The sequence below is a fragment of the Emydura macquarii genome, unplaced genomic scaffold (genome assembly GCF_026122565.2).
Source record: "Emydura macquarii macquarii isolate MOO-44397 ecotype Brisbane River unplaced genomic scaffold, CSIRO-AGI_Emac_v2 contig_2636, whole genome shotgun sequence".
Taxonomy (NCBI): domain Eukaryota; kingdom Metazoa; phylum Chordata; order Testudines; family Chelidae; genus Emydura; species Emydura macquarii.
This window is the reverse complement of record NW_027132773.1, coordinates 26046081-26058615: the sequence shown is the minus strand read 5'-3', so window position 1 is coordinate 26058615 and position 12535 is coordinate 26046081. Positions and strand designations below refer to the sequence as shown.

Below are 12535 nucleotides of genomic sequence, written 5' to 3'. Positions count from 1 at the left end.
GTTTTTGTGGAAAATTTGCTCAGATACTTTAAAAATGTTTTCATATATAGGGAGACATCAGAGGACATGATATTGTAGAGGAAGGGAATCCTGTATGACTTAGTATTGCCAACTCTTAGGATTTTATTGCAATCATCACTGTAGCTGGTGTGTTTTCTTAAAGGTCCAGAGCCTTAGTTCATGTTAGTAAAGTGGGAAAATATCTCAACTTCCATTGTTTGTTTCAATAAGTTTCTAATCCTCCTGGCTGTAGATAAAAACTTTGCAAACATGACACCTAAAGGCTCCAAACCAGAAGGCAAACAAAAAGAACCGAAAGCTATTATTTAAAAAAATCTCATGAATTTGAAGCTAATTTAATGATTTCTTTGGTGGCTGTACATTTTGACTCTTGCATGTTGGTGTTACCAATCCAAGGGACCTAATGGGGATGGGAGATGGTCTTGGGAGCCCAATGTTCCTAAAGTATGGCTGAGAAGGGCCTAAATAATAACCTGCTTTTGTTTTACGTGATTTCACAACGTCATCTTTTGAAAGTGTTGTGACTCTGATACAAAATACACAAATACTTATGAAGGCTACTGGCTTTGCTTTGTGTTTAGTATTGGATTTTAACAGACTATAACTTGCCACTGGGACATTATTTTAATTACAAGTACTATATAAGATTGAAGAGGTCCAGAGGGGTAGCCGTGTTAGTCTGTATACAGCAAAAACAACGAGAGTTCTGTAGCACTTTAGTTAGTCTTTAAAGTGCTACAGAACTCTTGTTGTTTATGCTATATAAGGTTGGATTATTCTTTTTGAGTATAACCTCTAGTTTTGATTTTTCCATAGTCCTGTGCTTTGTGTAATCATTTCCCTAGGACACAGAGAGTTCAAGCTGTGTGCAAAGTGCTGCCATTCTGATTTGATGGTGGTTTTTCAATTTTGTTTTTGTTTTTTTACTTTTTTGCTTACTGCTCACTGGCAAGAAGCAGGGATTTTTCAAAGGGGCAAAAAAGGATTCATTCAACAGGAGCTGGGTGACTAAATCCATTTGCTTCTTTGAAAATCCCCGTCTCAGTGACTGCACCAGGTACAAGGAAACTGAAATGGGACCTTAGCTTGAAATAGTTTCAAGTCTTCCAAAAAGCAGGAAAGTGCACCTACTACCACTTTAACATTTTCTAAATGAAACTGGCCACATGTGAATATTTTTTCCCAGTATGCTTCTCCAATTTAATGAAGTTGAAACATTTTATGTACACCTGCTCCACAGATACAAAGAGTCCCTGGGGTGCAGTCAGGGAGCTTTGGTCAGGAGGGGCATGACCTTAGTTCTGTCCTCTTATATGCCGTGTTCTTCCAACTCGGTTTGGTTGGTTTTCATCCGTTCTGCCTGCAGTGACAGAATTGAAGATATAGCCCATAGATACTTGTAGTAATAAATGATGTTGATCTTACTAGATCAGTGAAGCCAGAAATCAGAACAGAAGTCTGATAATGATGGACAAAACAGCCAACATTTTCTGGTGCTCAGGAAACATATAGTGGGTGGATTTTTTTGTTGTTAAATCTGCATTACTGTCTTGAAGACCGAATAAACACGTTTTTAAGGGGAAAGAGGACTGGGTTCATAGGTCTGGCCATGTATGAGCCTCAATGGGTATGACTATATTGAAGACCCTTGGTCTCACAGCCCAGGTCAACTGACCCAGGCTCACAGGGCTAAAAATAGCAGTGTGGATGTTAAGGCTCAGGCTAGAGCCCAGACTCTGAAACCTGCACTCCAGACTGAGCCTGGAGGTCTACCCTGCTATGTTTAAGTCTGCAACGTGAGCCCAAGTCAGTTGACCCAAGCTCTGAGAGTTGCTGCCGTGTTTGGGGGGATTTGTTTTAGTGTAGACATACCCATCCAATGTTTTGATTTTAAAGTTAAAGTAAAATACAATATTTTGAATTAACTATTGTACCAGCACCTACTGGGCCTGCAAAAAGTCCTCATCTTGGCAACAGAAGATGAGTGAAGATTTTCAGAAGCTCAGTGGCTTAGGGCTGGTCGAAATCTTTCATCTAAATTGTTTTTTCAATGGAAAATTTGTTCTTAGATTAAATAAAATTTTTCACAAGAAGTGTCTTCTTTCTGATGAAAACTTTAGTATTTTGTTGAAAAAACCGATGCCTGACAATCAAAAATATTACAGGGGAATACTAACACCTAATTTATGTTTTCCACCCTCACTTATAATCCTCTCCCACCTCCCCCCCAGTTACATTCTCTGCAATCATTATTGTGTTTCTCAGTTTTTAGAGACATGTCACCATGAATTTAACAGTTGCTGGGATTTACAGAGCCACAGGCACCACTACAACTGCCACCTAGCCAATAGTTCATGATCAACCGTGTTTTTACTTCTATATGGTGGGAGGAGAGATGAGAGCTGGGGAAGAGAAAGGACAATGATGCTAATGGTTAACTTCAGAAATTTTCCAGTCTCTGAGGATCTAGTAGCACCAAGAAGGTCGATACAACAACTTCAATCACTGGCATAAGTGGGTGCAACTCCTACTGACTTCAGTGGAGATTCTACCTTTCTACTTCAGAGCTGAATTTGGCCCTCTGGTGAATAGAACCACTCTGGCAGCTAATTCTCTCACTGAATAAAAGAAACAGAATTGCTTATAAAGCAAGGGATTTCCCCCTTCTTAATGATGTTCTCTTTAGTCAATAAAATGCCTGCTGACAATCCAAGATCCAATCTTAAATTACTAGCAATATACTCTGTAGTACTAATTAGCAAATGAATTTAAAAAAGAGAGCCGACTGGAACAGAATCCAATTTTTCAGCTACCACATAACTTTATTGTCACTGAATTAAAAAAGCAGCTGTGCTAGCTCAACCTGAGACTGATCTCTCTTTATACATTCTCATAATTCATCACAAGCAATTACCCACTTTTTCAAGAAGTGTAACTTGAGAGTAAATGAAGTATTTACCTAATGAAGTAAATACAGCTAGGAGGGATTTGAAATATCGGAGTTCGCACTGAGTTAAGAGTTCTAAGCAAGGTGATAGGCATAATTAAGTCTGGGGTCCTCTCACAATAAGTAGAAAAGGAATTTTAATGGGTTAAGAAGTCCCTAAGGCTGTCTGGCCATTCTTAGTTTCCTGTTTGATCTACTGATTGGAGAATGTGTATAACGGCAAAGGAAGAGCTAAGTCATTCCCAAGATCAAATCTCCTCCCCATGTGCTCTGGTTTCAGCATGAATATTATCTGTTTGATCTACAGTTTCTTCATCTCATCATACAGAGGCTGGACCTCAGTTGGGTTTAAAATATTTAGAAAGTTGCTTACAGATGGTGGATAACTTAATGTAGCTGGTTTTCAGAGACGAGACGTGATGTAAAGTGATGTGAAAATATCAGCATGGAGCTTCTTTACTGGGAAAATGCCACTGCTAAGCATTTATCAGTAGACTTTCTTGCATAGACTACTGACAGTTCAAGCTGTCCTTAGATGGATTTTCATCCTCCTGGAGTTATATAGCAGTGCACAGCATGGCAAGATTTGCCTCAGATGTAAAAATGTGCATAAGTACCTTTTCAATGTTTTTGCTCTAAGTGCATCACAAACCATAGAGACTTACATGTTTCTGGACTGCTTGATCTGTTTTGTAGATGTTGCATCTTACATGGCATTCAAGATTCTGATATCAAATTATATTCCTTTGTAATATTCCTTGCATGTAATTACAAATAAAGATTTCCAAGGAGTCCCTGATCTACTTCAACCCACTAGAGAAAAGCTATTTTTCAAATTTTTAACACTTCATATTGAACAAGATCACCACCTTGGTTTTCTCTTCTATACCATTTTGGCACAACAGATGATGAACACTAACTATTTTTCCATAACATGACCTGTTAGTCTTTACTAAAAGGTACTTTCTGGCTAGCAGGGATAAAACTCAGGTATCTTCGATATTTCCACTACCCACAATCTGATGGATTTGCCTGTAAAACAATTACCCATATTAAATTCAATAAGTTTATCTTCATTTTATTAAGAGCTTGATCCTGCAGACCCTTACCTAGTGATATGAGTAAGGATTTGGATGATTGGCCTTGTGTGTAAGGCCTGTTGAATATGGACTGTGACTTCCCTGATGGTCAGTGATGTTCTGTCATGAACATGTTCCCTTATGTTCTGTCATGAACGTGTATTGAAACAATACTGTAACCAGAAAACAACTGTGAAGTGTCTTAATTCTGCTCTGTGCTCATAAAAACCACAGTGTTGCAAGCTAGAAGCTGAATCCTGTTCAGGTTCAGGGCCAGTGGGGGTTAGCCACTAGTCAAGACAGCTGGAGGGGGGCCTGAGAAGAGAGGAGATAATGAAAAGAAATGTAATACTGATGTACATGTCCCAGCTCAAAAACATGAGATGAGACCGAGCACTATGTACATCTTCAGGATGACTGCACGAATGATGCCAATAAAGAGATCTTTCACTATACACACGCACACAAATGCGCTGCCCCACCATAATACCCACTAGCCTTTGCTAGTTTTTGCTGTCATCCATGTGTTTCAGGACATAGGACTAACTGAGTAGTAAGGTGCTACTCCATATGAATACGGGTGCAGACACTGAACCAAAGAAGATTTGAGAAAAGAGGACGGCTACAAAACAGTAAGAAGAGACTAATGTATAATTAATGGCATTCGTGGAAGGTATGGTACATGAGTGAGGAAAGAGAAATCAGATCCTTACATTGGAAACTCTTCAGGGCAGGAACCTTATTGCCTTCTGTGTACTCTGAGGTACCTAGCACATATTTAAAATTTTTCTTCTCCCATGTTGGAGGTGTCTGAGTGCAAACTGACAAATCTTATTGGAGCTTCAAAATAAACTTACGAATTATCTTTTAGAGAAAATTTTTTTTGTTCTACTAATAAAGAGCACAGGCTTTGTTGCCTGACCTTCTAGGTTAGCATAGACATTACCTTTACCCAGCAACACTTAAGTGCATAGGGACCTTCCAGAAGACCTGAAAGTATCTAATCATTAGCTACAGATGTACAAGATATTACTGTTCACAGGAAACAGGACTGTGTGTATTGCTAACTAAAGCGAATCAAAGTGATTTAGATAGGTTAAAAAAACCTCTCACCTCTCAAATAGAACCAGCTAATGGCAATCTATAGATTATACTTTTGTACTTCACTTTTCAAATGCTTGTAAGTTCTACCAAACTATTTTTTCTGATCAAAATGGATTTTAAATTGCAGTCAGTAAGATGTGAGGCATAGCTTTTTTTTTGCTCTAACTTATATTGTTAACATATTTTTCATAGTAAATGTATAAGAGCTTCTTGAACCAGATGCATTATTGGACACCCAAATTACTGCTATGATTGATGGATACTCTGCCATGTCACACACCTCAACTTAGATAAACAGCCAAGGTCTGTAGTGCTAAGACATACATATAAATGCTCTAGGGAATCCATAGCTAAAAAAAATCTTGGAACAGACTACTGCCCCCACTGTAAAATCCATAGAAAGGGGCCTGAAGTGTAGAAGTGTCTCTTAATGGGAGGAGAGCTTTTTGGTCCATGGAGTTGACAGGGGCCACACTTCCCAATGCCACGGATCATAGATGTTTATGGAGAAGGACACGACAGGACCCGAAGGACATCCTAGAGCAGTGGTTCTTAACCTTTCCAAACTACTGTACCCCTGAAGCCTGAGTCCCACCCCCACGGGGCTGAGGCATGTAACTTAGTTTCATGGCGCCCCTGTGGCTCCAGGCAATTGCCTTTCTTGCCACCCCCAATACCAGCTCTGCACTTGCGACCCCTCTAAACCCCCAGGTTAAGAAACACTGTCCTAGAGGGTAGGCTTTGTGTTGATGCCCTGGTCACACTTTCCAAGTGGTACTACCATTGACTGCCTCTCTGATCTACCTCAGCCCCATACCTATATATGTGTGGAGCCCCAAGAGAGTGGTCTTATCCTGTGCTGGAGAAATTACTCCTGACAAAGGACTCATGTTAGCAAAGAACTCTTCAGCCCCTTTTAGACAGATTTAAAGAGACATCATTAAGTCAAATTTGGGTCCTATCTAGATTTTAGACACTCTGGCATCTACAAACCCTAAAGAGCAATAATAATGCAATCTGAATGTAACAAGGAGGCCTGTCTCTTTTAAGGGTTCCCAGGGGCCAGCCAGCCCTGTTCAAATACCAGACTTCTTGGGAAGAGGCAGGTGATCCCCTATAAAGGGTTGAGGGAGCTCAAGTGAGAAGGGCTGCAGGAGAAAGAGCAGCTCCTGCAATAGATTCTGAAATGGGGATGGAAGTGAAGTGTGTTCTCCTTTCAGCACTGAGAAAGGCACAGGGAGCTGTAGCCAATGGTGGGCAGAGGAACTGCTTTTGTTTTTGAGGTTTTAGCTAAGTTTTGTATTTGAAGAATAAAACTATGCCTGGAAAGAGACTTGGGCATGACAATGAGTTCTTCCTGAGAAGGTTGGGAGATCCAGCCTGAATGAAGGGTTAGCCTGAAGCTAGATGGGGTAGGCAGAACTGCTACAATCAATTTTTCTTTACATTCTATGGAAACAGATTTAAAACCCAAACCCGCACCCTTTCGATGTCTGCAACTCCAGCAGCACAGCATTGTTAATGTTATATTGGGTGAGAAACAAAAGCTGACTACACGGCAGTGAAACTGGTGAGACTATTTTCCAAGCTGAGTGAAAGGCACACAAACAAAATGAAAAGTAAATCTGACTAGCTCAATTATCTCTGCTTTTAAAAATCTAAAGTGGTATGAGCAACACAGGTAAGATCTTTTTAACCTGACATGGGGTCTTTCCTTCACCTCTGTCATTACAGTCATTAATCACGAAGCACATATTAATGGCTATTGCTAGGTGAGTACAGATGGTTTAAAATCCTGTGTAGGCATTGGGTTTTTTGTTTTCATTCATCCCCTCTGAGGGCTTTTCATTTTCTTCTAAAGGAAAGGAACTCAGGAATGTTTGTTTTCCAGCCTGTGAAAGCTTTCGTCTCCCTCTTACAACAGAAGATGCAGAAACTGCTTGTGCCATATCTTTGGAAGCTTTGCTTTACTCCAGGGTGATCCTCCTCAGGAACAGGGAATGTGTTTGCATGGAAGAAAGAATCTTTGGCATCCAGGATTTTGAAAGGACAACCTAGATTATTTGCCTTGCTCCAGGGCCAGAGATTGCCATGCCAAAGTATGGCATGGTATGATGGGGTGTACAAACCTCTCACTGGACAACAAGGATTGGGCTCTTAATAAAATAACAAGGCCATCAGTGGGGGATTGCCTTTCAAGTGGGTGCCCGGCTCACCAGTATCATGAGTGCCTGTTTATGGAATGTGGCTATGGACAGATGTGGACAGCAGAAAGCTATACCTGTAAGCAAATTCCAGCTAAAGTAATGATCCCTGTGCAGATAAATGGAATTGAGGTAATGGGCCTGGTGGACTTTGGGTGTGGGCAGTCCCCAGTCTGGGACAATTTAGTCTCCTTGGGGGCCTCAGAGTTTGGGACCATCTTTCTGCAGTGTATCCACAGAGACCTTAAGCCCTCTCTCAGTGCACAGGCATAGTTGACTGCAGGAGAAAATGCTAAATCTCTTGTGAGGCTGACCTTGACATCAGCCTACCCCATCAACTTGGGTTGGGATTGGGAGTATTATTTGAAGGTATTGAGGGGTCCTAAACCAACTCCAGAGACCCTGAAAGGAGTAGCCAAGAGGACCCTGGGGGATAGGAGCCCAAAACCTATGATGTTGGGAAGTGCAGGTGAGAAACTGGACCCTGGAGAAAGGGAATCTGGCTAAAGGGGCTCTCCACCAGAAGGACCTCCTAACAAAGAAACAATACTGGCACCGTCACAGGAAAGGGACATCCTAACCAGAGGGAAGACAAAACCTGGAGCTGGGTATATGAACAACTGACAGTGGTTAATGGAGAAATGATAGACCCACAGCAAGCAGAGCAGTACCCCCAGTTGGAGCTCCAGGCAGAGTGACTGTACTGGCAAAGAAGGACTGATTATTGGGGAAAGTTCAGTCATAACTCCTTGTTCCATGGCTTTCTAGGCATGTAGTCCTGCAAATGGCTTATGTTATCCCCTTTGAAGATCATCGCAGTCAGGAGAAGACCCAGGCCAGGATTTTGGGTTGCTTCTTTTGGCCAAGAGTTCACCAAGAAGTTAAAGGCTTTTGCAGTTCCTGCTCTGAATGCCAACTCATAGGACCTAAAGTGAGGACAAAAGCCCCCTGGTTCCACTCACCGTTGTGGATGTCTCCTATGAAAAGATCAGGCTGGACGACCTTGGGCCCTGAGGGTGGAAAAAGTGCAGCTGAGTACAAAGACATTAGCAATAGTTGATTGTCTCAGGATAGCAGGTAGGGTATCCTACTGTGCAACATCAATGCGAAGACTATTGCCGTGACGGCTAAAGGTCTTTTCCAGAGTAGGGGTACCTAAGGAGATCCTCACTCATCCAGGCACCAATTCTACATCTCAGCTGCTGAAATAGGTGTGTGATCTCCTAAAAATAGACTTTACATACATCTGTCTATCATTCACAATTGGATGGTCTGGTTGAATGATTCAACTAAACCCTGAAAAGAATGTTAGAAAAGTTAGTTGCTGAGGACCTTGCATTGGGATCAGCTGATCCTTCTCCAGTTGGCTGTTTGAGAGGTCCTCTAATCATCTACTGGATTCTCCCTGTTTGAACTCTTATATGGGAGACAATCTAGGGGAACTTCTGACCTGGTCTGAAAGATGTGAGAGAAACAGGTTCCTGGAACAGAGAATGTTATACAACATGTACTGAAGCTCTGGGAAAGGCTTAAAACCATAGGGGCCTTTGTCAAAAAAACCCTCCTTAGTACTCAATGGACCCAGGAGTAAGCCTATAACAAAAGGGTGAGTATGCTCAATTTAAGTCAGGCAATCATACTTGGGAGCAGAAGTAGTACCTGGAGTCCAAATTAACTGCTAAATGGCAAACACCATATGAAGTAGCATACCAGGTCAGGCCAGTTAACTATGAAATCAGGCAACCTGACAAGAGGAAACTCATCCTGGTCTATCATGTTAACCTTCTGAAACCATAGAAGGAGAAAGAATGCTTATTTATTGCCCCTTATTCTCCTGAGCCAGAACCCAAGTGCCCATCTCACTGGACCCAGACCTTATACAGGTGGGGGAACACCTCCACCCCAAACAGAAGCCCAGGGTAGAAGCCTAGTAAAAGTCTTCTTGACATTGCTTTATCTCCCAATTGGGGCAGACTTCTCTTGTGCACCACCATATCCAAATGGAACCTGGGCAACTCATCTTGGAGAGTCCCCAGCCAGTCCCTCCAAAAATGCAGAAGGCAGAGAGGTCTGGGTGATATTGGAGCTAGGGGTCACTGAAGAATCTTGCAGTGAATGATTAAGCCAGTTGTATTGTTCCCAAAACTGGACGGCACTCTCTGGTTTTGCATGGACTTCAGAAAGGTCAATGATATTTCCAGATTTGATGCTTACCCCATGCCCTGAGTAGATGAACTATTAGACCATCTGGGTGAGGCTTGATATATCACCATATCAGACCTAATGAAAGGATACTGGCATATCCTACTCTCATCAGAATCACAGGAGATTTGGCATGCCATCTGGCCTCTCTCAATTTAGAACTATGCCCTTTGGCCTCTACTGTGCCCCAACAATGTTCCAACAATTATGGATCAAGTTTTTCAACCACATGGCTCATACAGTAGCCTATATAGATGATGTGGCCATCTACAGCTGAGATTGGGAGGAACATCTAGTGTAATTTGCCTCTATACTTTTTTGCCTATAGGGGAATGAGATAACTGTCAACTAAACCCAACCAAGTGCAAGATTGGGAAAGAAGAGACCACCTACTTGGGATATACTTTGGGGAAGGGCCAAATCTGTTCCTTTGTGGAAAAAGTCCAGGCTCTCAAAGCATGCCCACACCAAGCCACGAAGAAGCAAGTCTGAATATTTTTAGGGCTCACAGGCTGATACTGCTGATTTGTGCTAGAGTTTTCAACAATAGCAGCCCCTCTCAAAGATCTAATTAAGGACAGGAGCCCCAAGAAGGGGCACTGGTCCAAGACCTGTGGAAAGGCCTTTCAGAAGTTGAAAGACCTCTTATGTAAAGAGCCTGTCCTGTTCAGTCCTGACTCCTCAAAAGAGTTCATTTTACAAGGTCAGAAGTGGTGAATTGATCCCTTCACAGATGGGATAGGATTGCCTTCTTTCCCTGCTACCAAGGTACAGCAGTGAGTGAGACGACCCTGTTGCAGCTGTGCAGGGAGACTTGTTTAGCACTTTCTGAGTGGGAAGAATGTCCCCCACTGAATCACTAATAAAACTTACTGCAGCTCCAAAATGTTGATTTGAGATCTTTGATCCAAGTAGTAAAGCAACACACAACTCTTTTTACTTTGTTTGATCAAAGCATGAGATGGCATTAGGGCAGATTAGACACTTGTTTGTCTTGATTATCCATACTGAGTGAATTTAACATGACTTTACCACAGGCACAAGCTTCTCTTCAGTGAAGGCAGACTAAGATGATGATGATCTGACAGATAGCAATTTGCAGATGTGACTAATAGCTGGAAGACAGTGACCTCAGCTCTCATCCAGCAAGTGTTCAATATCTAGGCCCTAAGGATCTATTTCACTTTAGTGAGGCTTTGTGCTCACAAAGAGCTCTTCTGTACAGAAGAGGTGGTGGTAATTTTGAAAAGACCAGGCTTTTAATGATTCATGATAGACATATAATACTTAAATCACCAACAGCTGCAGCGGCACAGGAGCCAGCAAACAGAGCTGAGAACAGGGGAGTTTGTAAGGGGAGTTTGGAGAGGGAGTGTGTGGTGTTCTGGTATTGTTGGGGTGCTTGCTGGGGGTTGTTTTGGTGGTTTTTTTTGTTTTGTGTTTGTGTCTCACTGACAGGAAATAGGAGGAAAGGTTATGACAGATACAGAGGTAGTAGTGGTAGTCACTCAAGCAGTGGAAGAGACAATGAAGATGACTGGATGTGGAAGCTGTGGGATGTACATAATCCTGGAGAGGGTACCTCAAAAGTGCTTTGTTTGTATGAAGTGCCGCCTCATAGAGCTGATGGAAGAGAAGATTCGAGGGTTGGAGAGTCAGATGGAAACTCTGGTTGAGTTTAGAAGGGGGTTTGAGCAGATAATGGAGCAAGAAAATGAGGAGGCTGAAGGGAAAAATCCAGACCTGCAGATAGAAGCAGGACCAACAAACTCTGTGGAGAGAATGCTGGGTGAGGAAAGTGGCCAGTGGAAGCATTTGACTGTGAGAACTCGGCAGAGGAAAACACAGACTTAGTGAAGGAGAAATAGAGCTCAGAAACAGGTTTGTGGAGTTGGAAAATGAATAAGGGGCACAGCAGGTGATTACTGAAGATGGGAGGGCAAGGAAGAAGAGAAGCGCAACTAGTCCTATACAAAGAGTGTATGAGCCAATGGAGATAATACCAAATAAGATCCCTAGGAGGATACAGGAACTATTGCAGAGGATTGAAAAGGAAAATAGTAGATGAGATGATGTGCCGCCAGAAAGAACAGGTAATAGGCTGGAGAATTGTACCGTTACCAGGAAAAGGCAGGTCTACATGATTGGGGACTCCCTGCTGAAAGGAATAGACAGGCCTGTAACCAGAGCTGATCCAGGGAACAGAAGGCTGTGCTGTCCTCTGGGTGCTAAGATACAGGATATGGACCTGAGACTGAAGAGGATCCTAATGGGAGCGGGGAAGAATTCACTGATTGTCCTCCATGTGGGTACAAATGATATAGCTAGATTCTCACTGGAACTTATCAAAGGAGACTATGCCAGGCTGGGGAAGACTCTTTAGGAAATCAAGGATCAGGTGATCTTCAGAAAGATTCTGCTGTCCCTAGAGGAGGACAACAAAGGCGTGACAAGATTCTGATGATCAACCGATGGCTCAGGCAGTGGTGTGATAAGGAGGGCTTTGGGGTGTATGGTCACTGGGAAGCATTCATGGACAGAGGACTGTTCTCTTGGGATGGACTTCACCTGAGTAGGGAGGGAAATGCACTTCTAGGATGGAGGCTGACACAAATGATTAAGAGAGATTTAAACTAGGAATTTGGGGGAGATGGTTGGGAGATGCCCAGGTAATCTCCATGCCTGATTTTATCATTGAGAGGGAGGAAAATGAAGTAAGAAAGGACACAGCAGTGGGGAGCAGAATGGACATTAAGAGGAAGGGTAGTGTAGATACCAGTCTAATACGCGATATTGGCAGTAGAATGACTGTGCCAAATCAGGTAAGGAACGTGACAGCAAAAATTAAGATGTTTGTATACCAATGCGAGGAGCCTGGGTAACAAAATGGAGGAACTAGAGCTACTGGTGGAGGAAATGAAACCAGATATTATAGGGATAACAGAAACATGGTGGAATAGTAGTCACAACTGGTGTAC

The 12535-nt window shown here is 42.4% G+C and overlaps 1 protein-coding gene across 1 annotated transcript in view; it reads left to right on the top strand.

Annotated features, from left to right (window-relative positions):
• The window catches only part of GRM8 (glutamate metabotropic receptor 8), a 424254-nt gene that overhangs the window by 62869 nt on the left and 348850 nt on the right, over window positions 1-12535 (top strand). The gene's annotated exons all lie outside the window — the stretch shown is intronic.